The sequence below is a fragment of the Bos indicus genome, chromosome 26 (assembly GCF_029378745.1).
Source record: "Bos indicus isolate NIAB-ARS_2022 breed Sahiwal x Tharparkar chromosome 26, NIAB-ARS_B.indTharparkar_mat_pri_1.0, whole genome shotgun sequence".
In the NCBI taxonomy this organism is placed as follows: domain Eukaryota; kingdom Metazoa; phylum Chordata; class Mammalia; order Artiodactyla; family Bovidae; genus Bos; species Bos indicus.
Genome location: NC_091785.1, coordinates 44,308,100 through 44,335,147, shown reverse-complemented (window position 1 = coordinate 44,335,147; position 27,048 = coordinate 44,308,100). Strand labels below are relative to the sequence as shown.

Below are 27,048 nucleotides of genomic sequence, written 5' to 3'. Positions count from 1 at the left end.
TCAATCCTAAAGGAAATCAGTCCTGAATATTCATCGGAAAGACTGATGCTGACACTGAAGCTCCAATACTTTGGCCACATGATAGAGCCGACTCACTGGAAAGGGCGCTGATGCTGGGAAAGATTGAGGGCAGGAGGAGAAGCGGGCAGCAGAGGGTGAGGTGGCTGGATGGTATCACCGACTCAATGGATATGAGTTTGAGCAAGCTCTGGGAGATACTGAGGGACAGGGAAGCCGTGTGAACCCAGTCCATGGGTTCACAAAGAGTCAGACACAACTGAGCAAATCAACGACAACAAATACAAATGCTTGATACTAGTTTGTTATTATTATTAATTGCTACAATCAAGCTATATTCATTTATTCAGTAAGTGAATAATTATTGTCTACCATGTGCTAGGCACCAATGAACATATGAAGATGCCAAAAGGAAGAAAGCAAACTCCTCACCCTCAAGGGGCTCCCCGTCTGGTCTGGGGAGACAAACACGAGCAAACCCGTGGAGGGGACGCTGAGCACATCATCTGGTGTAAGCGCAATGGAGGAAATAGGGCAGAGGTGCCAAGGGTGGTCAGGGAGGGCCTCCTGGAGAGGGTGACGCCTGAGCCAAGCCCAGGAGGGGAGGGAGCGTGCAGCTTTGAGAACCAGTAAGTGCTGAGATGAAGGTGAAGGTACAGGTGTCTACAAGGAGGGGCCCTGCAGGTGGGCTTGGGAAGCGCAAGGAGGTGGGTGTGGCTGGAGCCAGAGAGAGGAGGGGGTGGGACGTGGGGCCCAGAGGCCACAGCTGTGAGACAGGGAGAGAGGGCAGGCCCCTGTGAGCCCCAGGCCACTTCCATTTTGACTTTGTGTGAAGCAGGAGCCATTGGAGAGTTGGGGCAGGGGGTGGTGGGGACACCTCCCCAGAGGCTGGCCTTTCAGTAAAGGAAGCAGGTGACCAAAAGAGCACAGAAAGGAGCCCTTCTCTGGAGCACAGTGAATTTTCTTCTTGATTATCGTATTTGGTCTTTCCAACTTCTTATTTTAGGGAAAACAAAAGATCTGGCCATACATGGCTATGGGGAACAAAGGGGCCACCGTCATTTGTCTCTTTTGTAGCTCAAGACACACAAAAGAGCCTGAAAGATTTGCCCACGGTCATAAACTGGAATAACGGGGGAGAGAGAGCCAGAGGTCAGGCCCCATCCTTCAAGCCCTGCGGCACTCACCTGACAGGTGCCACCTCCAAAGGTGGGAGGGCCCTTCCGAGGAAAGCCAGGCACCCCCCCCATCCCCCGCACCCTGCCCAGGAGGGCTTGCGGGGGCAACAGCCTGAGACAGAGTCCTCTCCTCCCCTCAAGACAGCGAATGAGAACCGCGAACCTCAGGAGGGTGAGAAATAACTAACAAACCGCGGGGAAGTGCTTTTGGACGGCGGAAGGATGCTAAGTAATGGTAATGCAGCCGGGAAGGCGCGGCGTACACGGTGATGGAAAGAAACCTGTCACCATGACTCAGGCTTTACAAGGCCAGCGGGGAGCCCTCGCGGCGACTGCTCGCCCGCCCGCCCGCCGCCAGGTGATGGAGCGCATCGCTCCCCGCCCCGCCTGTGCGGTGGGGTCCATCCGGACTCGGCCAGGACACCCCTCAGAACCAGGTATCAGCAACCGCTCAGAGCAGAAAAAAAAAACAGGGCCCGGGACACCTCGAAAACGGTGGCTGCTAATGGCTCTCTCCTCCGTTCTAATGAAAACAATTACATGCGGGGAATAGGTGATGGGGTTGGGAGGGTCCTTCCCGCACGGTCTGCCTCCCCCAAGGCTAAGCACCGCTAACGAGCATCGGCTAGTTTATACATCACAGGGAAATGCACACTGCAGACGGAGCGGCTTTTCCTCCCCTTCTTATTTTGTTCCCTTTTGTAGACTGCTGTGTGCCCACGACCCCCACCACCCCGACCCCGCCCCGCGCCTTGATTCTTCACCCACCACCCTGTTTTTGCACAGAGCCCTCGCCTGACCTTTATTTTCTCTCTCTTCACGTCTCTGCCCTCAGCCAACTAATTTATTGATTGGCTTTTACCTAAGGCCAAATGAAGTTCTCCTTTATTGAGACAATTTCTCAAAGTCTGTAACTTGCAGACGACGACTTCACCTCGCGTTCTCTTTAATTAAAGGAGAGCCGCTGATCAAGCTGGTCCACTGGCCACATGCATCTTAATTTCTTTTTACCCTGCCGGCTGCCTGGTGCAAGTTCTTCTAAGACACAAAGCCTCAGTTCACTCAGTTATTCACTCAGAAGGTACTTGCATGAAGAGGTAGCTCACCAGTTGCCCTAAAGAGTCTGTGGAGTTTAGACATGGATGGTCTGTGAGTTGAGTCATACTTCTCTGTTGAGTTGGACAAAATAAAATTTTAAAAATCATGTTACTTTGTTGAGAATTAGCTTTACCTAAAGGCTCCTTCTGTTTGAAAGATCCAGGCAATCTGATAAAATTGGCATGTACTGAATTTTTCACCAAACCCTGCAGCTCACCACTTCTTTGTCTCTGCTGTCGCAGCTACAAATGAGGAATCCAAAAAACCCTTTCTGTAGTTCTGTTTGCTCATTTCTAGACTTCCAAACCTCTTTTTTAAGATGAGTCTCAAAAGTAGGTTGGACCACACGTTTAAATCCCTTTATTTCACTAAACACCATTGTAGGAAAACATGAGTCCTGGATTAGTATATGACTTCTACCTCATCTTTTATTAATGGAAAGATGCCAACCACAAAAGAACATAAATTCTATTTTCCTTTGCGAGATCACCAGCTTAAGAAAAGGCAAGGCATTCTACCTCAAACCATACCAGTGCAAGCTAACATGTGACACCTGATTTGTTTTAAATTATTTAAATAGCTAACACATTCACGAAGATCGAACACCTTTTAATGTGTAAAGGTAATTAGGGAAACTGCTCCTTGGAAGAAAAGCTATGGCAAACCTAGACAGCATATTAAAAAGCAGAGACATTACTTTGCCAACGAAGGTCCATATAATCAGTTATGGTTTTTCCAGTAGTCATGTACGGATGTGAGAGTTGGACCATAAAGAAGGCTGAGCACCAAAGAATTGATGCTTTTGAATTGTGGTGCCAGAGAAGATTCTTGAAAATCCCTTGGACTGCAAGGAAATCAAACCAGTCAATCCTAAAGGAAATCAACCCTGAATATTCATTGGAGTGCTAATGCTGAAGCTGAAGCTCCAATACTTTGGCCACCTGATGCAAAGAACTGACTCATTGGAGAAGACCCTGATTCTGGGAAAGATTGAGGGCAGGAGGAGAAGGGGACAACAGAGGATGAGATGGTTGGATATCATCACCATCAACTTAATGGACATGAATTTGAGCAAACTCTGGGAGACAGTGGAGGTGAGAGGAGCCTGGCATGTTGCAGTCCATAGGGTCAAAAAGAGTCAGACATGACTTAGGGATTGAACAGCAACAACAACAAAAATAAGTGAAAAATAGCATCTCCATTTTTATTTGCCCTTCTCTTATTTTGAGAGAAGATAAGCATCTTTTCATATGTTTAAGAAAAATTTGTATTTCTTTTTCTATTTGTTCATATCGCTTGCCTATTTTTCAACTGAGATTTTAGTTTGGGTTTTTTTTCCTTATCAGTAGTTAGGAGCTCTTTGTCTTCTTCCTATGGCATGAATGACAGTTTATCTGTCCAGTTTTTATTTGTCTGTTGGCTTTATAAGTTTTTTGTTTGCTTTCTTTTTTATATATGGTATGGTTGTGGTTGTTTTGCCGTAGAAGACTTTCACTATTGTGCTGTCAAATTTATCCATGTTTTCTTGCTTTTGTCATGGTTAGAAAAGCCTTGTCCACTCCAAGATTAAAAAGGAATTCTCATTTCTCTTGCAGTAAACTTACAGTTTTCTATTTTGCATATAAATCTTCAATTCATTTATAATTTATCCTGATGGACAGTGTGAAGTTTAGATTATTATTTATTTTCCCAGATGACTACTCTCCCATCTCATCTGGTGAAAGCGTCTTTGCTGTGTCATCCAGAAAAGAAGACAACAGAAAATAAGTCATTACTGTCAGCAGTTTTGTTTTCATCCCTAGATTCACATAGAGACTTGGGGATATGTTCTTGATGGTTCCCTTAACTGCTTCCCTGCATCTCTGCTACACGTTCGAAGATCATAAATTCCTAATCACTGTGTTTGTCAAATCCATCCTTCCAATCACCCAACCAGTTTTGTCTTTTGTCTTTTAAGTTAGTTTTTTAAATTTTTATTTATTTGGTGTGTTGGGTCTTCATTGCTGGAGAGGGCTTTTCTCTACCTGTGGCCAGCAAGGACTGCTCTCTAGTTGCCATGGCTTCTCGTTGCAGAGCTGGCTCAAGAGCACAGCCTCAGAAGTGTGGTGCAAGGGCTTAGTTGCTCCGCAGCATGTAGGATCTTCCCTGATCAAGGATCAAACCCATGTCTCCTGCATTGGCAGGCAGGTTCTTAACCACTGAGCAACCAGGGAAGCCCTGTCTTTTGTCATTTTAATTAAGCTTCTTACTGAAGTGTGACATCATGCAGGAAAGCACACGGGTCATAAATAGCTTTATGAAGTTTGACAAGGTGGGCACACCCAGGTAAGCATCTGGTTCAAGATCTGGACCATCACAGCATCCCAGAGCCCCTTCACATCCCCCAGGTTCTGCCCCCCAAGGCTGACTGCTCATGATTTCTATCACTGCAGGATGGTTTGCTTGATCAAGTCTGTATCACCTGGATATGCTGCACATGCGCTTTCCCGTCTGACTTCTTTCCCTGACATTGTGCTGATGAGATTCAACCACGTTTTTCGTGTCGCAGCTCTTTATTCTCCTTGCTGGATAGTATTCTATTCTGTGACTGTAACAGTGCATTTATCTATTCTAATGCTGACATCTGGATTGTTTCCAGTTTGGGACGATGATGAATACAGATGCCGTCAGCATTCTTGTTGTGTCTTTTGATGCACCTGTGTGACCTTTTCTAGCAGGAAAATACCTAGGAGTGGGACTCCTGGGTCCTAGGTTATACATGTAGTTGGCTCCGGTCTCTACAGCTATACAGTTTTTAAGTGTTTTAAATTCAATTTAACAAAAAGTGTAAGCAGTTCATTTCTTGGGTCTCTGCTGTGTTTGGATACTTTATGTAAATGATCTCTTGAAACTTCCCAAGACCCTCAGATGCCAGTTCTATTATTGCCCTATTTTGCAGCTGGGGAAACTGAGGAGCACACATTGTCTCCATTAAGAAGTTTCACTGATGAATCTGTAAAATGCCAGAGCTATCATATTTAGTAAAACTACTTATCTTTCAACAATTTGAGTTTCATTCTTATTTTTAAGACAGTTTTTAGAACAAGGATGACCTTATGAATACAAAAGAGATTATTGAGCATTTAGGAGAGTGAGTGATGTAATTCAAGACAAAATATGCTTTTAAGTTATTTATATTTGGGGCTTCCCTCATAGCTCAGTTGGTAAATAATCCTCCTGCAATGCAGGAGACCCTGGTTCTATTCCTGGGTCGAGACGGTCCGCTAGAGAAGGGATAGGCTACCCACTCCAGTATTCTTGGGCTTTCCTAGTGGCTCAGCTGGTGAAGAATCCCCCTGCAATGTGGGAGACCTGGGTTCGACCCCTGGGTTGGGAAGATCTCCTGGAGAAGGGAAAGGCTACCCACTCCAGTATTTATATTTATAGTCGCTCTTATGTCTACAAGTGGTTGAGTAAGAAGTATCAAAAAGATAAGATGTCACAAGTATCCATTGATTAATTCATATTTTTCAACAATGTCACTAAGCCTCTCCAGGTGTTAGAACTGGAACAAACCTATGGTAAAATGGTAAAGTAAAATGTGGTGAAAATTTTTAAATGTCCTGGACATTGGAAGCTAAGTTTCTATGGGTTCCACTGAAACCAAAGCAGTCTGATGTGTACTATCAAAGACCATGCACAAAGAGCTATTAGAATAAAGGAGAGATTGGGGAAAGACTTCCCTGGAATGGGATATTTGGGCTGGGCTTTAAAGGATAAATAGGAGTCTCTAGATGGATAATCAGAGGAAAGAGCTCATTTAAAAAGGTACATGTTGCATAATTAGGAAATATAATTCATGTGTGATTCAAGGGATATGAAGGGGAGAAGAATGAAGTGACAGGGAGTGACGCACAGATGTTGATCACATCAGAGATAACCCTTGAATGCCACACCAAGGATTTAGATTTCCTTCTGTATGTACTTGGGGGTACATCATACAGTGACGATTCTAATAGATTGCACAGAGTTGTGCATTTTATACATTGCTGTCAATTTAAAACATTTAATTGACATTTTTAATAACAAAATACTATCTAAGACATTGAGGAGTCCTCACTGGAATTTCTAGTTTCCAGCTTTATGCCAGGTAGGGAGCAGTGGGAAGTGCTTTATGGAAGCGCTCTCATTCAATCAGATAAGGGCAGGTCAGTTGATCAAAATAGTGCAAGCAGGGAACCAGAAAAAAATTTGTAAGTATCTTAAACTCTACATTTAAGTTAAAACAAATGTATACATATTTGACAATATTATACATACAACACCCCTTTAAGTGTAATGTCAGCTGTACTTTTTTTTAAATTTAAATTTATTTATTTTAATTGGAGGCTAATTACTTTACAATATTGTATTGGTTTTGCCATACATCAACATGAATCTGCCACGGGTGTACACGTGTTCCCCATCCTGAACCCCCCTCCCACCTCCCGATCACACAGTTAATACATTGTCATATGTTTTTATTTTGAAATACTTTATAATGGAGCAAGAACTAAAAGATATTCGCAAATAATCTTTTTGAACAATATTCTATTTTTCGTTTTCAATTATTGATTCTTTGATCCTTATCTTGAAAGTGAAAGTGTTAGTTGCCATGAGGTGTCCGACTCTTTGTCAGACATTACTCCATGGACTGTATGTAGCCCACGAGCTTCCTCAGTCTGTGGAATTCTCCAGGCAAGAACACTGGAGTGGGTAGCCATTCTCTTCTCCAGGGGATGTTCCTGACCCAGGGATCAAGTGCAGCTCTCTTGCACTGCAGGCAGATTCTTTACCATCTGAGCCACCAGGGATAAGACAGCCGTTGTCTTGACCACTCCTAATTCTATAGCAACTTTTCAGTGACTTCTCTATGTTGAATCTTTTCAATGGCATTCAACTCATAGTTTACAGACATGTATTTTTCTCTGCTCCTACATTTCATCAGTTCATTTGACATTCAATTAAATTACGTGGTTACAGTAACAAGTGTGCTGTTTTGTGCTCAGTCATGTCAAACTCTTTGTGACCCCAAGGACTGTATGTAACCCATCAGGCTCCTCTGTCCATGGAATTCTCAGGCAAGAATATTGGAGTGGGCAGCCATTCCTCAATTTATTTAACTAGTCATCTACTGATAAGCATTTAGAGTGTTTCAAATTACAGTCTGGTGGAAATCATTTTTAAAAAGTCTCTGTACTCTTACACAAATATATTTATGGAAAATTTTTCAAAAGTAAAATTGCTGGAATTATTATACATTTAAAATCTAATTAGTGCTGCCAGATTTCCCACCAAAAAAGCTATGCCGTAGAACGTATACCCAAATTGATGCTGCCTGTTTCATTATATCCTTCTCATCACTTAGTATTATCAATCTTTAATCTTACAGGTAAAAATTGGTATCATGTGATTGTTTTATTATTACATGATTTTAGGAGCTTGTTTCAGCATGAAAAAAAAATGGAAGTTTGTACAACAGTCCATCCAATGAATGGAATTCATTTTATTTCACTTTTTGTACTTTTGTTTCCAGTCTTGTGCTATTACAAGTAATAGTATAGTGTTGCTATATACTGCTGTTCAGTCGCTAAGTATCCGACTCTATGACCCCATGGACTGCAGCATGCCAGGCTTCCCTGTCCTCCACCTCACAGAGCTTGCCCAGATTCATGTCCACTGAATCAGTGATACCATAGTATAGTAAAAATTGTTATTTATAATTTTTGACTATATCTCTGCTTCTAGCATGGATTTTTAAATTGGCTTACTTGGTTAAAAATTATGAACATTTTAAAGGCTTTTGATGCATACTAACAAACTGCTTCCCAGAAATATTGAATTATTCCACACACCCAGCTTCAGTAGATGAGAATGACTGTCTTGCTTGTCTGGCCATAATCATCCTTGGACTCTTTGGAAGTGGAAGTGTTATTTCATTATTTTATTTGATTGTTAGTAGCACAAAACATTTTATATTTATTCTCCATTTGTATTTTTCTTTCATCAGGTTCTTGCCCTTCACCTGTTATTCTGCTTTGTTGAGTACTTTTCTTATTGGGTCATAAGGACTATTTCAATATTAATTGTTTTAACATTAGGTCTCTTTCTTTTATATTTTTAACAGGAAATCTGCCATAAATATACAAGATCTAAACATGAAAAACATTAAAAAGTCTTTTAATGAGAGACATTAAAGAATAACCAAATGAAGAGAAAGCATATGACCATAGATAAGACTTCTTTTTAAATTATCATTAAAATATGTATTTTTATTACACAAGTAGAAGCTTTTTGCTATGAAAATGTAAAAACATGTTTCTATTGGGTTTATTATCTTTTTTAAAGACATTGTAGGAGTTTTTCATATTTCTTGACACATATCATTATCTTTTTCACAGGTATTTTTCAGTTTGTTGGCTATTTCACTTTTTAAGTGTTTTTTATTAAGAAAAAAAAAGAAAAAGAAGGCTTTCATTTTCATTTGGCCAAATTTATCCATCTTTTGTGTTGTGATTAGCTTGTTTGGGTTTTGTTTAAGAAGTCTGTTGTAGCTCAAGATCAGAGTGATATTCACCTGTATTTTAGAAGTTTCACTTATGACAGTTAAGACTTTAATTCTTTTGGCGTTTATAGAGACCCAGTTGGTGTTTCACGTGGATAAACAGTTTCTTAGCTTCCTTTATTGAGCCGTCTCTTTTCCCCGTGAGTCCTCATGGCACCTCTGCTGTGTTTCAAAGCCCCACGTCTGTTCTTGGTCTCTCCATCCGCTTCCACTCACAGTTTGCCTTTCCCTGCGCCAATGCCACCATCTTAATTACCATGTGTGTAGAAGGAGACTTGAGATCTGTTAGGGTGAGTGTACCTTACTCTCTCTTCTCTTCTGAAAAATCCTATTAATACTCCTGGTGTTCTTGCTATTCCACATAAATAGAATACGTTTCTCAAGTTTCACAGAAAATACGGAAGAGTGTTGTGCTGATTGTGGGGGGGTGGGGATGAAAATTCTATTCCCAAATGTAAAATTTCTCTCAGTTTATTTAGATCTTCTAAATGTGTCTCATTGAAGAATTTCATACTTTTAAGATTTCATCTTGTGTCTTTTATGGGTTTAATCGTAGGTATTGTATAGCGTTGTCTTGGTATTACAATGATGAGCTTCTTAATATTACATTTTCTAGTTTTATTGCTGGTATATAGAAATGCCACCGACGTTTGTCTTTTGATTTCATATTCAGTTGCCTTGCTAAAGTCACCTTTAATTCTAAAAACGTGTGGATTATTTTGGATGTTCTATGTACTCAGTAATGTTATCTACAAATAACGAAAGTCATATATTTCTTCCTTTCCAGCCCAAATGTCTTTATTTTTCATGTCTTTATTATTCTTTGACAGGGACCTCCAGGAAAGTATTGAATAGCAGTGGCATTAGCGGGCAGCCTTGTCTTATTCCTACAAATCAATATGACAAAAACAAACTAACTATTTGAAAAATGGAAAAGCCATAAGCCCATAAATTTGCAGAGGAGGGAAAAGATACAACCTATAAATACACAACGAATTATGCAATTTTGTTAGTACTGAGGAAGTGCAAGCCAAGACAACAATAAAATGCTATTTTATTCCCATTCAATTGGCAAAAATTGAGAAGCCTGACATCCCACATGTTGGACACAATGTGGAACCAGTGGGATCCCTTAGGCCTTGCTGGTAGGACCCAGGAGATATTGGGGATAGGGGCCCAGCACACAGGAAATGTAAGCTTATGTTATTGTTTGACAGTTTGGATTAGATAGTGGGCACAGATGCTGATTGCAATCATCGAATAAGTAAACAAAAGAGCAAATAAGAGGGACTAATTTTGAGTGTGTACCTTAAACTAAGGCTTAAAATTAATCCTATTCTATGCATCAAAAGTCCAAAAAATAAAGAAAATGAAACAAAAAAGAAAGTAAAATTCCCTCATAATCCCATTACTGAGACTTAGTTACTATTACTGTTGACATTTTCCAAACATCCTTTCAGCCTCCTTTTTTTAAATGTTTATTTTATTTATTCATCTTGCTGCCTAAGTCTCGGTTGGGCACCTGGGCTTAGTTGCTCCACGGTCTGTGGGGTCTCAGTTCCCAGACCAGGAATCAAACCTGCATCACTTGTGTTACAAGGCAGATTCTTAACCTCTGGACCAGCAGGGAGGTCCCTCTCGGTTCACTTTTATGCACATTTGTAGATGGGTTAGACTGGCAGAGGGGAGAGCTGTACTGCTAAAACGAAATGGGGGTCATGCTATATACACTGCTTTATGTTTATAGGCTTATTTAGTTATAGGTTTTAAAAATTGTTATTGTCTTTTGTGACTGTGTCTAATGCTTTCCTGCTGAGAAAAGTTTTGAAAGAAGAGCCCATTAAAAAATTGTATAAGTAAATGAAAAATCAATTAAAGAAAAAATATATATTTGACTCTAATATTTCCTTTGCAGATAATTGAGAAATGATGCTACCGACAGAGGGGGTGGGGGAAATAGAAAGTCCTACTAGGGAAGTTGGTTTGGCTGAGAGATAATATATATAACAATAGAGATTTTGAGTAGAAGGTAAACATCCAAGTTGGCTATTTAGTTGAAAATTCAAACTACAGGTCTGGATATGAAAATAACAGATGTCAATTTGGGGGCTTCAGAGTGAGGAAAGTGAAAGGGTCATGGACTGTAGCCCACCAGGCTCCTCTGTCCTCGGGACTCTCCAGGCAGGAACACTGGAGTGGGTTGCCATTTCCTACTCCAGAGGGTCTTCCCGACCCAAGGATCTTCCCGAGTCTCTTATGTCTCCTGCGTTGGCAGACAGGTTCTTTTACCACTAGGGCCACCTGGGAAGCCCCTCTTTGAAGAGATGGTTGATGCTGAAAGAGCACTATTATGAAGGGATACATAAGCAGAGACTTCATGAAAATCCACTATTTGAGAAAGAAAAGAAAGTGCAAGGGCCCCAGAAGAGAAGAGACCAGAGAAATAAGAGACCAGGACAGTGTTGACAGAAGGGAAAGCAAGATTTTGAGGGTCAGTAGGGTCCAACGCAGCAGCAAAAATGGAGGAAGGTGAGAAAGCGTTGTTGGTAGAGTGTGTCGAGTAGAGGTCCCATTGAAGGGAGTCGGGAGGTAAAAGAAGCGGAAATAAGCCAGGAGTTTCCTCAGTGCTGCAGCTCTGTTCCTTGAGCCAGCTATGGGTAAACCACTTCATCTCCCAGCTCCTTGGGTGTGCGTTCCCATCCCTGCCAAAGAAGGACTTGCAGAGGTTAAGGCCACGCCCTCCGCAGTTAAGTACAGGATTCTGCGCAAGCCCTGTCCTCTCTGCCACGTTACCTTCCATCCTACCAGCCTCAAGAACCTCCAGCACAGACTTCTGTTCCCCAGGGCTGAGTGCAGGCCTGGCACTAGTGGGTGCCTTTCACTGTGTACTGGGTTAAAGGAAGAATGAAGACGTTCTAAGAAAAGGTCTCAGAGGCTCCTGGTCATACCCTGGGGAATGGTGTGTCTTTCTCTGGCACATATTAGTATACCATCGGAACTTAAACACCAGGATACTCTGGCTCTGCTTAGAAAGTAAATGAATGTATCTTGGCATTAAGGGAGCAAACCGCTCGTGGCTAAATATTTTTTAATTTTAAATAAGTACCATGGGACTTTAGGGCTGAAGGATGAAGCCTCTTTAATTTGAGTTAGCATCTTCCTATCTGTTCTTTTTCTCCTATATATGGTACAAAGATATTGGGTGCATATGTATTTACTAATGTTCCTGAAATTATTTGAGAATGGAAAGCCTTAAGTAATCACATTTGCTTTTTTCCAAAAGAAATAGAAAAAAAAATGTGATATCTATAGCCTAGATTACACAAGAGAGTTGTTTCTTTCTTTTTTTAATCTGTTTACTGACAGGAAGAAAAAAATAGCAATAAAGGTGGGGGAAGGAATTCTGCTTTCTGACTAACACTTGATTTGGCTGACAGCACATAGAATCAGATAATTCCACAGGAAACTGACAAGCTAGATAGTGGTTGGGATGAAGCCTTAGACTTCCCTAAATATCCACTGATATTACTGTCTGATGCTTCACGTTCACAAACCATTAGATTCAACATGTATATTTATGGTTTGATAATCAGCTGTCATTAACAGATGAATAAACAACATAATAATGTTCACTTTTTGAAGGAATACACAAACGGGAAACACAATTCCAACAACCCACAAGCATTTACCTTGTTCCCCTCTATGAAAAGGAAAAAGAAATTAATCTGTATCATTTTAATAGTTAAATCATATCTGATATTCTGTCTTATTTTAACTGGCAGAGCTTCAGACAGATTTCTTCTTTTCACATGAAATTTACTATGTCAACCTGTCTTATCAGTTAGGAAAAGTTGCATTAAATTTACTAGATTAGAGACAATCAGTCCATGGCTGTGTCTACATCGACAGAGGCTGTGCAGATACAACAACTCAACAAGGTCTTTCAGGCTGACAGAATTTTTCAGTAGTTTTATCTGTATTGCTCACCAGCTTAGGCAAGTCACTTAACCTCTCTGTAGCTCTAACTCTTCAACTATAATGCAGAAATAATGCTATCTGCATTAGCCACCCTGGGAGTTATGATGATGGACCTAGAAAAGATACATCAAGTAAACCTCCAGACACTAGTCTTACATAGATGACAATGTGATGATGGTGACAATTTCATCCAATTGCAGTAGGGGACTGGCACACCACTACATCTAATCTGCAGTTGACTGGCTGTGGACCTCCTGCATAGCAGCCCTTTTACAACTCAGAAGTATGTGTACACCCACGTTCAAAGCAGCATTCTTCGCAACAGCAAAAACACAGAAGCAACCCAAGTGTTTATTGATGAATACATAAATAAGTAGAATGTGGTATGTACATGAAATGGAATATTATTCAGCCTTTAAAAGGAAGGAAATTCTGGCATGTGTTAAAATGTGTGAATCTTGAGAACATTAAGCCTGTTACAAAGAGACAAATATTGTATATTTCCACTTATATGAGATACCTAGAGTAGTCAAGTATATAGAGACAGGAAATAGAAGTGTGGTTTCCAGGAAGTGGTGAAGGGAATGAGGAGCTGTTCTTTAAGGAGAATGAAATTCCAGTTTTTTAAAGATGAAAACACGAGTTCTGGAGGTGGATGGTAATGATGTTTGCACAGCAATGTAAATGTACTTAACACTACTGATCTGTACACTCAAATGGTTAAGATAGTAAATTTTATATGACATGTATTTTACCACAATTTAATTTAAAAAAAAAACAAATTAGGCAATTAACCTATCCCCACCAAAAAAAAAAAAAAAAACACCTCCACAGTAGTTTTCCAGGTCAAGATTGAGACCCCAGCATTCTCCTTTCTCCTGAGACCCCATTAAAAGAATACTGAAAAAGTTTTAAAATGTAGGATCACACACCAGTAAAGAGAACTGAAAAGAGCCATCAGAAAATAAATGAATTTCTAGATGATGTAAAGGTACTGTTATTGAAACAGAGCAGAGTGAGGCAGAAGCTGATGGGCAAGAGAGTCCCGTTGGAGTAGAAGTACCCAGAGTCCCCAACCTGAAAACTGCGGACCTCCAGGGAGCAGCAGTGAGAAGCTGGGCTGAAAATATACATTTGTGAAGGGTGTTCTATTTTTCTATTCTGAAGGTGGCTCAGTAGTAAAAAATCTGCCAGCCAATGTATGAGACACAAGAGACTGGTTCAATCCCTTGGTAGGGAAGATCCTCTAGAGAAGGAAATGGCAACCCACTCCAATATCCTTGCCTGGAAAAGTGCATGGAGAGTCAGACATGACTGAGCAACTGAGTGGCCACACACACACACACACACACACACACACACACACTCTGTTCTGAATGGTCAGTCCCCACACACACTCACACATCTGTTTCCCTGTTGGGGAAACAGGGGTTGGCCAGGCATTCCTACCTAAGTGGAAGAAAATGGAGAGATTTTCTCTATGTCAATTTATTTAATAAAAATCTAAAGTGACCTGTATGCTGGTCAAGAAGCAACAACTAGAACTGGACATGAAACAATGGAGTGGTTCCAAATTGGGAAAGGAGTACATCAAGGCTGTATATTGTCACCCTGCTTATTTATTTTATATGCAGAGTACATCATGTGAAATGCCAGGATGGATGAAGCACAAGCTGGAATCAAGATAGCCGAGAGAAATATCAATCACCTCAGATATGCAGATGACACCACTCTATGGCAGAAAGCAAAGAGGAACTAAAGAGCCTCTTGATGAATGTGAAAGAGGAGAGTGAAAATTCTAGCTTAAAACTCAAAATTCAAAAAACAAAGATCATGGCATCTGGTCCCATCACTTCATGGAAAATAGATGAGGAGACAACGGAAACAGTGACAGACTTTCCTGGGCTCCAAAATCACTGAAGATGATGACTGCAGTTGTGAAATTAAAAGATGCTTGCTCCTTGGAAGAAAAGCTGTGACCAACCTAGACAGCACATTAAAAACAGAGACACTACTTTGCTGACAAAGGTCCATATAGTCAAAGCTATGGTTTTTCCCAGTAGTCATGTATGGATGTGAGAGTTGGACTATAAAGAAGGTTGAGCACCGAAGAATTGATGCTTTTGAACTGTGGTGTTGGAGAAGACTCTTGAGAGTCCCTTGGACTGCAAGGAGATCCAACCGGTCCATCCTAAAGGAGATCAGTCCTGATTATTCATTGGAAGGACTGATGCTGAAGGTCCAATACTTTGGCCAACTGATGTGAAGAGCTGACTCATTAGAAAAGACCCTGACGCCGGGAAAGACTGAAGGCAGCAGGAGGAGAAGGGGACCACAGAGGATGAGATGGTTAGATGGCATCACCGACTCCATGGACAAGAGGTTGAGCAAGCTCCAGGAGATGGTGAAGGACAGGGAAGCCTGGCATGCCGCGGTCCATGGGGTTGGACACGACTGAGCAACTGAACAACGAAAGAGCGAACAAGGGCAGCTGGTGAGTCTGCTCTTAGCCCCGAACAAAGCACTCAGCCTGGCAGGTGGGGCAGTCCCATCATGGAAGCTGACTCTTAGGTCTCTGTACCCTAGAGAATGCTACACCTTCAGGGCAGCAAGCCCCAAGCACAGCCTCAGGCCCCCAAGCAGGCATTTTTATCCCCTCTGTTTCAAACGCACCAGACATTTGAGGAGTATCTGCAACACAAAAGAGAAAGATAAATAAGCGACCTTAGCAAAAATAACTCTGCAAGAAACAAAAGGGATTTTTTTTTAACTTTCTAATATCCTCGAAGAGATTTAAGATGATACTGCATCACTAAAATAAGAACAAGATGCTGTAAAAAAGGAAAAGAGAACCAAAGCTGAAATATATATACACATGTGCCAAGTCACTTCAGTCATGTCTGACTCTTTGCAACCTCATGGACTGTAGCCTGCCAGGCTCCTCTATCCATGGAATTCTCCAGGCAAGAATACTGGAGTGGGTTACCATTTCCTTCTGCAGAGACCTTCCCAACTCAGGGATAGAACCCAAGTCTCCCACATTGCAGGCAGATTCTTTACCATCTGAGCCACCAGGGGACCTAACAGAAGCAGAAGATATTAAGAAGAGGTGGCAAGAATACACTGAAGAACTGTACAAAAAAGAGCTTCATGACCCAGATAATCACGATGGTGTGATCACTCATCTAGAGCCAGACATCCTGGAATGTGAAGTCAAGTGGGCCTTAGAAAGCATCACTACGAACAAAGCTAGTGGAGGTGATGGAATTCCAGTTGAGCTATTTCAAATTCTGAAAGATGATGCTGTGAAAGTGCTGCACTCAATATGCCAGCAAATTTGGAAAACTCAGCAGTGGCCACAGGACTGGAAAGGTCAGTTTTCATTCCAATTCCAAAGAAAGGCAATGCCAAAGAATGCTCAAACTACTGCACAATTGCACTCATCTCACACACTAGTAAAGCAATGCTCAAAATTCACCAAGCCAGGCTTCAGCAATATGTGAACCGTGAACTTCCAGGTGTTCAAGCTGGTTTTAGAAAAGGCAGAGGAACAAGAGATCAAATTGCCAACATCTGCTGGATCATCAAAAAAGCAAGAGAATTCCAGAAAAGCATCTATTTCTGCTTTATTGACTATGCCAAAGCCTTTGACTGTGTGGATCACAATAAACTGTGGAAAATTCTGAATGAGATGGGAATACCAGACCACCTGACCTGCCTCTTGAGAAACCTATATGCAGGTCAGGAAGCAATAGTCCGAACTGGACATGGAACAACAGACTGGTTCCATATAGGAAAAGGAGTACGTCAAGGCTGTATATTGTCACCCTGCTTATTTAACTTCTATGCAGAGTACATCATGAGAAACGCTGGGCTGGAAGAAGCACAAGCTGGAATCACGATTGCTGGGAGAAATATCAATAACCTCAAATGTTGATGACACCACCCTTATGGCAGAAAGTGAAGAGGAACGAAAAAGCCTCTTGATGAAAGTGAAAGAGGAGAATGAAAAAGTTGGCTTAAAGCTCAACATTCAGAAAACGAAGATCATGGCATCTGGTCCCACCATTTCATGGGAAATAGATGGGAAAACAGTGGAAACAGAGTCAGACTTTATTTTGGGGGGCTCCAAAATCACTGCACATGGTGACTGCAGCCATGAAATGAAAAGATGCTTACTCCTTGGAAGAAAAGTTATGACCAACCTAGAATAGCATATTGAAAAGCAGAGACATTACTTTGCCAACAAAGGTCCATCTAGTCAAGGCTTTGGTTTTTCCAGTGGTCATGTATGGATGTGAGAGTTGGAGTGTGAAGAAAGCTGAGCGCCAAATAATTGATGCTTTTGAACTGTGGTGTTGGAGAAGACCTTGAGAGTCCCTTGGACTGCAAGGAGATCCAACCAGTCCATTCTGAAGGAGATCAGCCCTGGGATTTCTTTGGAAGGAATGATGCTAAAGCTGAAACTCCAGTACTTTGGCCACCTAATGTGGAGAGTTGACCCATTGGAAAAGACTCTGATGCTGGGAGGGATTGGAGGCAGGAGAAGAAGGGGATGACAGAGGATGAGATGGCTGGATGGCATCACTGACTCGATGGATGTGAGTCTGAGTGAACTCCGGGAGTTGGTGATGGACAGGGAGGCCTGGCATGCTGCTATTCATGGGGTCGCAAAGAGTCGGACACGACTGAGCAACTGATCTGATCTGATCTGATATAATAGATCTGAAATAAAATAAAATAATAAATTAAAAAGACAAGTGTTAGGGGCTTCCCTGAGGGTCCAGTAGTTGGGACTCTGCCCTTCCAAAGCAGGGGGCAGGGGTTCAATCCTGACATGTGGGGAACTAAGATCCCACATGTCACACTAAGCAGCCCAAGAAAAGAAAAAAATACAAGAGTTGGAAACTGATGTCAAGGAAGTCTGAAAACAAAGCTGAAAAATGCACAGAGAGATAGGGCATTTAGCAGAAAAGTTAATAAATATAATGGATGAATCCAGTAAGTTCAATATTCATTTTGAAGCATTCTGAAAAGAAAGAATAGAAAAGACAGGAGAAAACTATTGAAGAACCCAGGGTAAAAGAAAAAGTGAGACTTCAAATTAGAAGTGTGAAAGTAAAAAAGCCACATCTAAACATAGGAAGCAGACATCTTCTATAGCTGACCCCAGAATAATTTCCTTCTTTCTTTCCTGCTGACAGTGCTCCAATTTGGGGCCAAGGCAGCAGGCAGACAACCTATGACATCAGGAAATGTACACCCCTTCCAGCCCCAGGGAATGGATTTTAATTGGTCTTGGCGTGCATGCTCAGTCCCTTCAGTCGAGTCCGACTCTTTGCATCCCCATGGACTGTAGCCTGCCAGGCTCCTCTGTCCATGGGGTTGTTCCAGGCAAGAATACTGGAGTGGGTGGCCGTTTTCACCTCCAGAGGATCTTCCCAACCCAGGGACTGAATCCACATCTACTGTGACTCCTGCCTTGGCAGGCAGATTCTTTACCACTGAGTCAACTAGGAAGCCCGTAATTGGTCTTAACCAACTATAATAAATTACATTGTCTTTCACCAATGAGTGTTGTCCTAGTCTGTTCAGGCTATAACAAAGTAACCCTGACTGGGTGTCTTACAAGCAACAAGCACCTGTTTTGCACAGTTCTGGAGGCTGGAAGTCCTCATGGTTGGGCTGCGGTGAAGGCCTTTTTCCAGGTTGCAGACAGCTGATTTGTTGCTGTGTCTTCACATGGTGGATGGGGCTGTAGAGCTCTGTGGAGTCCCTTTTATAAGGGCACTAATCCCATTCATGAGGGCTTTATTCTCATGACTAATCACCTCCCAAAGGCCCATCTGCTGATACTTTCTTGTTGTTCAGTCGCTAAGTCTTGTCCAACTCTTTTTGATCCCATGAACTGCAGCACGCCAGGCTTCCCAGTCCTTTGCTGTCTCCTGGAGTTTGCTCAAATTCTTGTCCATTGAGTCAGTGATGCATCCAATCATCTCATCCTCTGTTGCCCCCTTCTCCTCCTGCCCTCAGTCTTTCCCAACATCACGGTCTTTTCCAATGAGTGCTCTTCACATCAGGTGGCCCAAGTATTGGAGCTTCAGCTTAATCACCTCCTAATCATTTTGGGGGTTAGGGTTCAATATAAGAATCTGTGGGAACACAAACATTCAGATAATAGCAAATGTCCAGGGGTCAGTATCTCACTGTCCAGAGCCTGGCCACCAGATCCACCGTACTCTTTTCTTGACCGCTTCTTATGCTGCCTAGAAATGCATCGGACACATAACATGCAGTTGGGTGTTAACCATTTTTGTTGACTGAATGAACGAATGAATTAGTGAACCAACAAATGGCAAATGAGGAGGTGGGCGGCACCTGTAACTGTCCCTTGCACTTAAAGGTTCTTGCAGGTCCATGAGGATGGGAAGACTGGAAAATGCTGGAAAATTTCTTAGTTTTCTTACCACCAAGAAATGTCAGTGATTTAAGGAAGGCTCAGTTGTGTCTGACTCTCTGCGACCCCGTGGACTATTCAGTCCATGGAATTCTCCAGGCCAGTATACTGGAGTGGGTAGCCTTTCCCTTCTCCAGGGGATCTTCCCAACCCAGGGATGGAACCCAGGTCTCCCACATTGCAGGCAGATTCTTTACCAGCTGAGCCACAAGGGAAGCCCAAGAATACTGGAGTGGGTAGCCTATCCTTTCTCCAGCGGATCTTCTCAACCCAGGAATAGAACCAGGGTCTCCTGCATTGCAGGCGGATTCTTTACCAGCTGAGCCACAAGGGAAACCCTTAAGGAAGGGAGGGGCCCTCAGTAATTACTTCCGCCAGCCTGGCAGGAAGGTGGACTAAAGGAGGAGAAGAAAGTAACATTAAGTGCCTGTCTGGATTTGCCATCTCACCTAATACTACAAGATTGTGAAACAGTCTCTAAACTATATTTTAATTAAAATACAGTTAGCTAATTGCCATGTAATTTACAGGAAAGTTGAGGCTTGGAGATATGAAGCAACTTGCCCAAGGTCACAGTGAGTGACTGGCAGAGCTGGGCTTGGAACTCGTACCCGACTCCAAACTCCACTACATCTCACCTAGCACCCTGGTAAGTCCAGTTCTGATTCTACTCCACCATTATTTATTAAACAGTTTCCTAGGGGCACCCTAGGGATATCTTACACAGATAACATCGTTCTTTGAGAAAATGAATTTGAAACACTGAGTTTTTGAAAGAGTTGTGGCTTCCAGACACAGCAGCCTGTAGAAAGTTGGTGAAGCTTGCTCTGCGGGGTTCCGAGATCTGGCTGGAGGTCCAGATCTTTGGACCTAGGTCTGCTGGAAGTGGGAAGTAGGGACAACAGAGAACCCAGAGAGCAGGATGTTCACACCATGGCACAAAATTCCCAAGCATCATCAAAAAGAAGGACAGGAAAAGAAATACCCTTTCTTTTGCTGATGGTGGTACTTCCCTTGCCAAGATGGCAATTCCTCATCTGCTGGTCCCTGGCACAGGAGTCTAAAGTTCCCGGGCAACAGCTGAAGCTGCTAGTCCAGTAAGACCCTTATTGTGTCCCCCAGAAAGAGTGGGTTCCCTTTGAGAGCAAAAAAAAGCTTTCTTTTATAAACTTCTTACTTGAGAATAGCTGTAGATTTCCAGAACAATTGTGACGATAACACAGATTTCCCATATACGCACACCCAGGCTCCCCCTTTGCCAGCATCTTTCAGTAGTATGGCTCCCTTGTCACCATTAATAAGTCAACATTCCTCCACTATTGTCAACTAAATAATAACACATTCATTTATTAAAGGATGATCAAATTAAAATATAGTCTACTAAATTATAATAAATAATTATTCAGATTTCCTTAGTTTTTTCCCTAATGTCCTTCTTCTGTTCTAGGATCCTACCCAGGATTCTACATCTTGTCATCCTGTCTCCCTCCGAGTTGTGACAGTCTAAGACTTTCCTTATTTGGGATGACCTTGGCAGTTGTGAGTAGTACTAGGTCAAGGGTTTCATAGGATGCCTGTCTGTTGGACTTAGCCTGATGTTCTTCTCATCTCCGGAAGGTGTGTGTGTTTTGACAGTGGTAAAGCGTCATTCTCATCACGTTGTTTTCAAGGGTGTAGGCTATAAGTATGACATCACTGTGGAGCTTAACCTTGCTTACCCAACTGCGATAGTATTTGTCTGGTTAGAACTTTTTTTTTAAGCAGAGTACAGAGCTGTGGGGATAGGAAACACAGACCCTCCAGTCAGCTGTTGGGCATGACAGTAAGCAGGACCATACCCGCTTCCACTCCTTCGATTCAGGCACCATGCCTTCTCCCTGCTAGAGAGGCAGGGCCAGCCATAGAGAGGCCTCTGATTTAATGCCTACACTGTGTCCCCAAGATTGGCACACCAGCCTTTCAAGAGTGTTGCCTCTGAGCTGGCACAGCCTTTAGAAGGCTGTTGCAGCACTCACTGATGCTGGCTGGTGCAGGGCAGTGCGGTGTATGATGTGAGCTGTGGATCCCATGGTCAGAGGCTCAACCCTGCACCTTCCTCACTGAGAAGTAGGTCCCCTGGTTGAATGTATAGTATGTGTGATTCCATGCCTACAGATCAGGCATTCCATAAACCACCAGTTAATAGTGCTGGCTGAGCCTCTGTGGCAGGAAAGGTAAATCCGTACCTGGAGTAGGTATCTATCCCCTTGCGGATGAACCATTGGCCATTCCAGAATGCAAGGGCCCAACTAGTTTGATTTGCCACGAACCAACTGGTTGATCTCTTCAAGGAATCATGCCATATCAGAGGTTTCTGGTGGGTCTGTGTTGCCGCAGGTTGGGCATTTGGAGGCAGGGACAGTTAGACCGATTCCAGTAGGTGGGTGTCCCTGCTGTTGAGCCCACGCATGGCCCTCACCTCTGCCATCGTGGCCCCTCCAGTCACGTGCCCATATTGTCCCTTGTAGGTGGTCAGTGATGAAGCCTGGTTAATGTCAACTGGCTGAGTCATGTCGTCTGCTTTGCTATTCAGTTCTTCATCTGTAGTAAATGCCCTCAGTGAGCATTAATGTGTGATATAAACGACATCGCACCTTGTATTCTTCACATGCATCCAGCCATGTGTCTCTACCCCAATGCCTTGTCTCTGGCCTTCCAGTCCCAACCAGCTGCCTAGGTCAGCAGTCACTCAGGAATCTGCACATTCTCATTCTCGCCACAGCGTCTTGCACACGAAGCAGATGACACTATTTACTTCAGAAATGGTCCTTGGTCTGTCGCCCACCGAGAAGTGCAGGGGGCGGACTCAAGTTGAGTGTTGTGGTTTAAGGGTTGGCGGCTGTGGGAACCTACTGGGTTTTGTTTGATTGGTTAGATTTTTGTGATGGCGGCGGTGGTGGTGGGGTCTCCAAAAGGCCCCTTCACAGATCAAAAAAGACATATTTGTACCAAAGCAACTGAGTCTCTATCCATGTACCTGCCCTTAGTTCTACTCTATTCATGACACAAAAGGTGTTCATAGTAAGCACAATATTTAAAGTAACTCACCAGAATGACCTGCAACATACCACGTATTATATATTGATCACTGCTATCATTTACTGAGGCTTTTCTATGGGCTGGGCACTGTGCCAAACACATTACCTGCATTTTCACATTACATACTCATGGCAACCCTATGAGTTTGGCAGTTTATTATTATTTTCATTCAACACATGAGAAGACAGACAGAAGCTCCAAGAAGTTTCCCAATCTAACTTGATACTCTTAACCATTCTGCTATTGGGCTTCAAATATGTTCTCTTGAGAGCAATTATGCTGCTTAGAAATACACACATGTATGCAGCTATGGATATCTGTATACAGATATACAGCCAAGTAGATCTTCTATACTGAAAATTTGAGAAGCTGGAAGAATAAAAATCCTCCTTGCCTGTGCCTCGCATGGGCTGGGTGCAATGGGAGGAAGTCGGAAGCAAGACGGTGCGTTGATACAGCCCACGTGGGCTACCAGGGCACAGGGCATCTCTGGAGTGGGGTGGAGAAGGTGGAGAGTAAGTTTATAGAAGAGAACCATCACACTGGCTTGCCATCTCTCTCCCCAACCAAGATGTTTTTTCTAAAAGCACAGAGTTGTATGGACTTTCGTTGCTGTTATTCACTGATATATCCCAAACACCTAGAATAGTTTCTGACACAGAGTAGATGCATAGGAAACATTTGTTAAATAAATGAATGATTTCTTCCCAGAGTCAACTGACCAGCCAACATCATTTAGGTTAGGAGTCAGCAGACTACAGCAGAGACCCAATCCTGCCCTCTTCCTGTTTTTGTAAATAAAGTTTTATTGAAACAGCCACGCCTATTAGTTTACATATTGTCTGTAGCTACTTTTAAGCTACAACAGAAGAATTAAGCAGGTACTGTCAGACGAGACAGCCTGCAAAACTGAAAGTAAGTTACTGTCTAGTCCTTTCCAGGAAAAGTTTGCTGACTTCTCTGGTTGTAGGACTTGGAGAAAATAAAGAGCCAGGGGTCAGGAGTTATTGCATGTCAAGACCTGCACAGGTTGTGATGGGAACTATTTTCTGAGTCTGAATTCTGTCTACTGCATTACCTCTGCACAAATCCCACATGATCCTAAAGAAGCAAGTCTTCTTATGTAGAAGAAAACCCCTTCACAAAGAGTGAAACCAATGGTGCCATCCATGAATAGACGCTTTGTCTGAGGGGCTTCAGTGGGTTCTCATCCTATTAATCCTGGTGACTTATGTAGTGAAGAGATGCCTAAGGTGGTTCTACCCAAAGAGCTTCCGTTTGCCAGACTTCTTGGATCAAGCCAAGGAGGATGGTGACACTCTTACCCTTCTGCGTGCCCTTGCTTTCCAGAACTCTCTTCTAGGGTCTCCACAGGGTTTAAGCTCAACCATGAATCACATTCTCCCCCTCAGTTTTAGACCTAGAACCACAAACTTCAGCTCAAGTATTTAACTTTGGGGAAGGCAAGGTAAAGGTTATGGAGCACAGGGCAGTTTAAATTTCCAAAGAACCTTCGGCATGGCAGGGTGTGGTGAGGAAGCCTTCTAACTGCTCTAAGCCACCGAAGTCCATCACAGTGACTGCTTCTGCGTGCCTCATTCCCCTGCCGGTCCTTTATCAGTCATCCTCTGAGTCTCCCCCTCAAAAAAGGCATCGATAATCATCACTTTCTGTTACGGACTGCATGTCTGTGTCTCTCTTAAAATCAACATCTTGAAGCCCTAACCTCTGATGTGATGAGATTTAGAGGTGGAGCTCTTGGGAAATAATTAGGTTGTGATGGTGGAGCCTTCCTGACTGGGATTAATGCTACAAGGTCGTATGGCCCACAAAACAGAAAATACTTACTGTGTGGTCTCTGCCATTGAGGATCCAAGAAGGTGGTCATCAACAAGCTGGGAAGCAGACCTTCCCCAGAATCCAACCGTGCTAGAACTCTGACATTGGACTTCTAGCCTCCAGAACTCTGAGTAAGAAATGTCTGTTGTTTAAGCCCTGACTCCTCAGGCTATGCTTCCCATGCGGCACTGGTGGTAAAGAACCTACCTGCCAATGCAGGAGACATGAGAGAGGCTGGTTCAATCCCGGAGTCGGGAAGATTCCCTGGAGGAGAACATGGCAACCCCGTATTCTTGCCTGGAGACTCCCATGGACAGAGGAACCTGGCAGGCTACAGTCCATGGAGTCACAAAGAGTCGAACACGACTGAAGCAACTTAACACGCACTTCAGTCTATGGTATTTATTATAGCAGCCTGAGCCAACTCATCTTCCCCATCTTTGTGGGGTGCTTCCTGCCTCTAAACCCCAATATTACATGGCAGCCCTCTCTACAAAGCCCACCAGGATAACCACAGTCATCGGTCAGACTGAAATTCTATGCACTCAGAGACACAGTCTTTGCATCCATAAAATGGCATTTTGATACCCATTGACTCCATGGACACCAACAGTAAGTCATTTGCATCCAGGATCATCCAGACAAAATAAACAGCTGAGTCCTAACTCAGGGGAGCAAGGTTTTGCTGATGCAGTGCTTCTCCTGGTGAGGCTTCATTGGGGTGAATGAATTATCCTCAAGGGTTTCAGTAACTCCCTGATCAATTTATGAACCTGGGGAATACACACCTATTATACCACATAAATTGTGGTTCCGCTAACCTGCAATGAATACAAACAACTTATTACTGGAAGCTTCTTTACATTGCCAAATGTAGCAGTAGTAATATTATTAATATTTCATTTGGAGGAGCCAAAACTGAGAACATAGAAGACACCCTCCACCCACCACTTCTCAGCACACACTTTCAGAATATACGTAATAGTTCAGAGAGACATGTGGCTGATTTGGGGTGACTTTATGGTAACCTGTGCTAGTCTTGCTTTATTTCACAAGATTCTATTTTTGAGAGCCTTTGGAGAATGAGGACCATGAAAAGGTATTTCTGGCACTGTGGGGAATGTTTGCTGTAGTAACTGTTTAAAGACAGTTGGAATGAAAGCTTAAATACTTATGTAATAGAGAGACGTACTCACATCTGTGTGTAAAATAAGCAGATAAAATGGTGCTCAAATTAGATCTGATTCTCCCCCTAGAATTGGCAACGTGTAAGTGAGGCTGGCAAGTGATGGCAGGCATCAGATGACAGCCGAACGAGAATGGCAAAACTGCAACGCCAGCCTCATCCAGGCGGCCGGTGTCAGGTGACTTGCCCATCCATAAAGAAGCAAATGGAAAAGATCGCAAGAGCTGGGATGCTGAGATGGCAGAACAATGCTTTGAGGAGTGCCAGCAAATCAGTGTTCAATCATGAATGTTTGTCTGAAGTCCGATAGAACTGCAAGACCAACATTTAATTCACTTAAGGCAAGTCCACCCACCATCGCAGACAGGCTTAATAGCAATAAGATTGCCCTGGTCTAACGTGTATGTCACAAAAGAAAATGATCATTCTTATGGGTTCCCCCAGTGATTGGGGAAACTGGTGAGATATTTCTGGTGCTATTTTGAAAAGCTGAATCCAATGGAATGAAAACAAAGATGCCTACCTGAAACTACCACTTGAGGGAAAAAATAAATAAATAAATAAATAAAAGATGTAAGTAAAACAACGCAGATAGCCTGCAGTTATCAGCTAATGCGTGTGGTCGGCCTTACCTAGATTTGGACTTATGGTTTCTTATTTTTCTTTAACCCTGACATCTCAGCGCTGAAGACAAATGTTCGTTCACTTGTTTAGAATAAGAAATGGGTTATGCTGGTTTGTAGGGGCTTCCCAGGTGGCATTAGTGGTAAAGAACCTACCTACCAATGCAGGAGACCCAAGAGACGCAGGTTCAACCCCTGGAGGAAGAAATGGAAACCCACTCCAGTATTCTTGCCTGGAGAATTCCATGGACAGAGGAGCCTGGCGGGCTACAGTTCATGGGGTCTCACAGAGTCAGACACAACTGAAGTGACTTAGCATGCGCAAACACACAATGAAGTGGGATTTTCTTTTAATTCAGAATATATTACCCACCAGTGGGATTTGAGGGGCTTCCCTGGTACCTCAGCTGGTAAAGAATCACCTGCAATGCAGGAGACTCCAGTTCAATTCCTGGGTCAGGAAGATCCTCTGGAGAAGGGATAGGCTACCCACTCCAGTATTCTTGGGCTTCCCTGGTGGCTCAGCTGGTAAAATATCCGCCTGCAATGCAGGAGACCTGGGTTCGATCCCTGGGTTGAGAAGATCCCCTGGAGAAGGGAATGGCTACCCACTCCAATATTCTGGCCTAGAAAATTCCATGGACTGAATAAGTCCTTAGGGGCCCAAAGAGTTGGACACGACTGAGCCACTTTCACAGTGGGATTTGAAGGGAGAGGGTCTGGTTGAAAGTAAAAACAAGCTTCTCGCAAGGGTATTTTTGACTATGAAAGAATTGAAAAGAAGTCGGTTCCTTAGGTTTCTCACTGTTTGGAAAACAAAGCACAGTTTCCTCTTCAGTTTTCCATTTTGTAAACAATTTGGCACAATAACATCGCCTCCCGTTTTCATTTGACCAGCTCACAGTATGAGGTCAAGTTGAAGAACTAAAAGGAAGTCTAAGAGTAACAGCACTGAAAAGAAGTTCAGAATTCAGGGCTCTCCTGGGAGGGGGTTGGGGAGCCGTGGGGAG

The 27,048-nt window shown here is 42.9% G+C and overlaps 1 long non-coding RNA gene across 1 annotated transcript; it reads left to right on the top strand.

Annotated features, from left to right (window-relative positions):
* Nucleotides 1-1,254: 1,254 nt before the first annotated feature.
* Nucleotides 1,255-21,064, top strand: LOC139179920 (uncharacterized). The gene is made up of 3 exons (XR_011564217.1): nt 1,255-1,633; nt 19,843-19,961; nt 20,760-21,064. It is a non-coding gene; the product is annotated as an uncharacterized lncRNA (long non-coding RNA).
* The last annotated feature ends 5,984 nt before the right edge of the window (nt 21,065-27,048 follow it).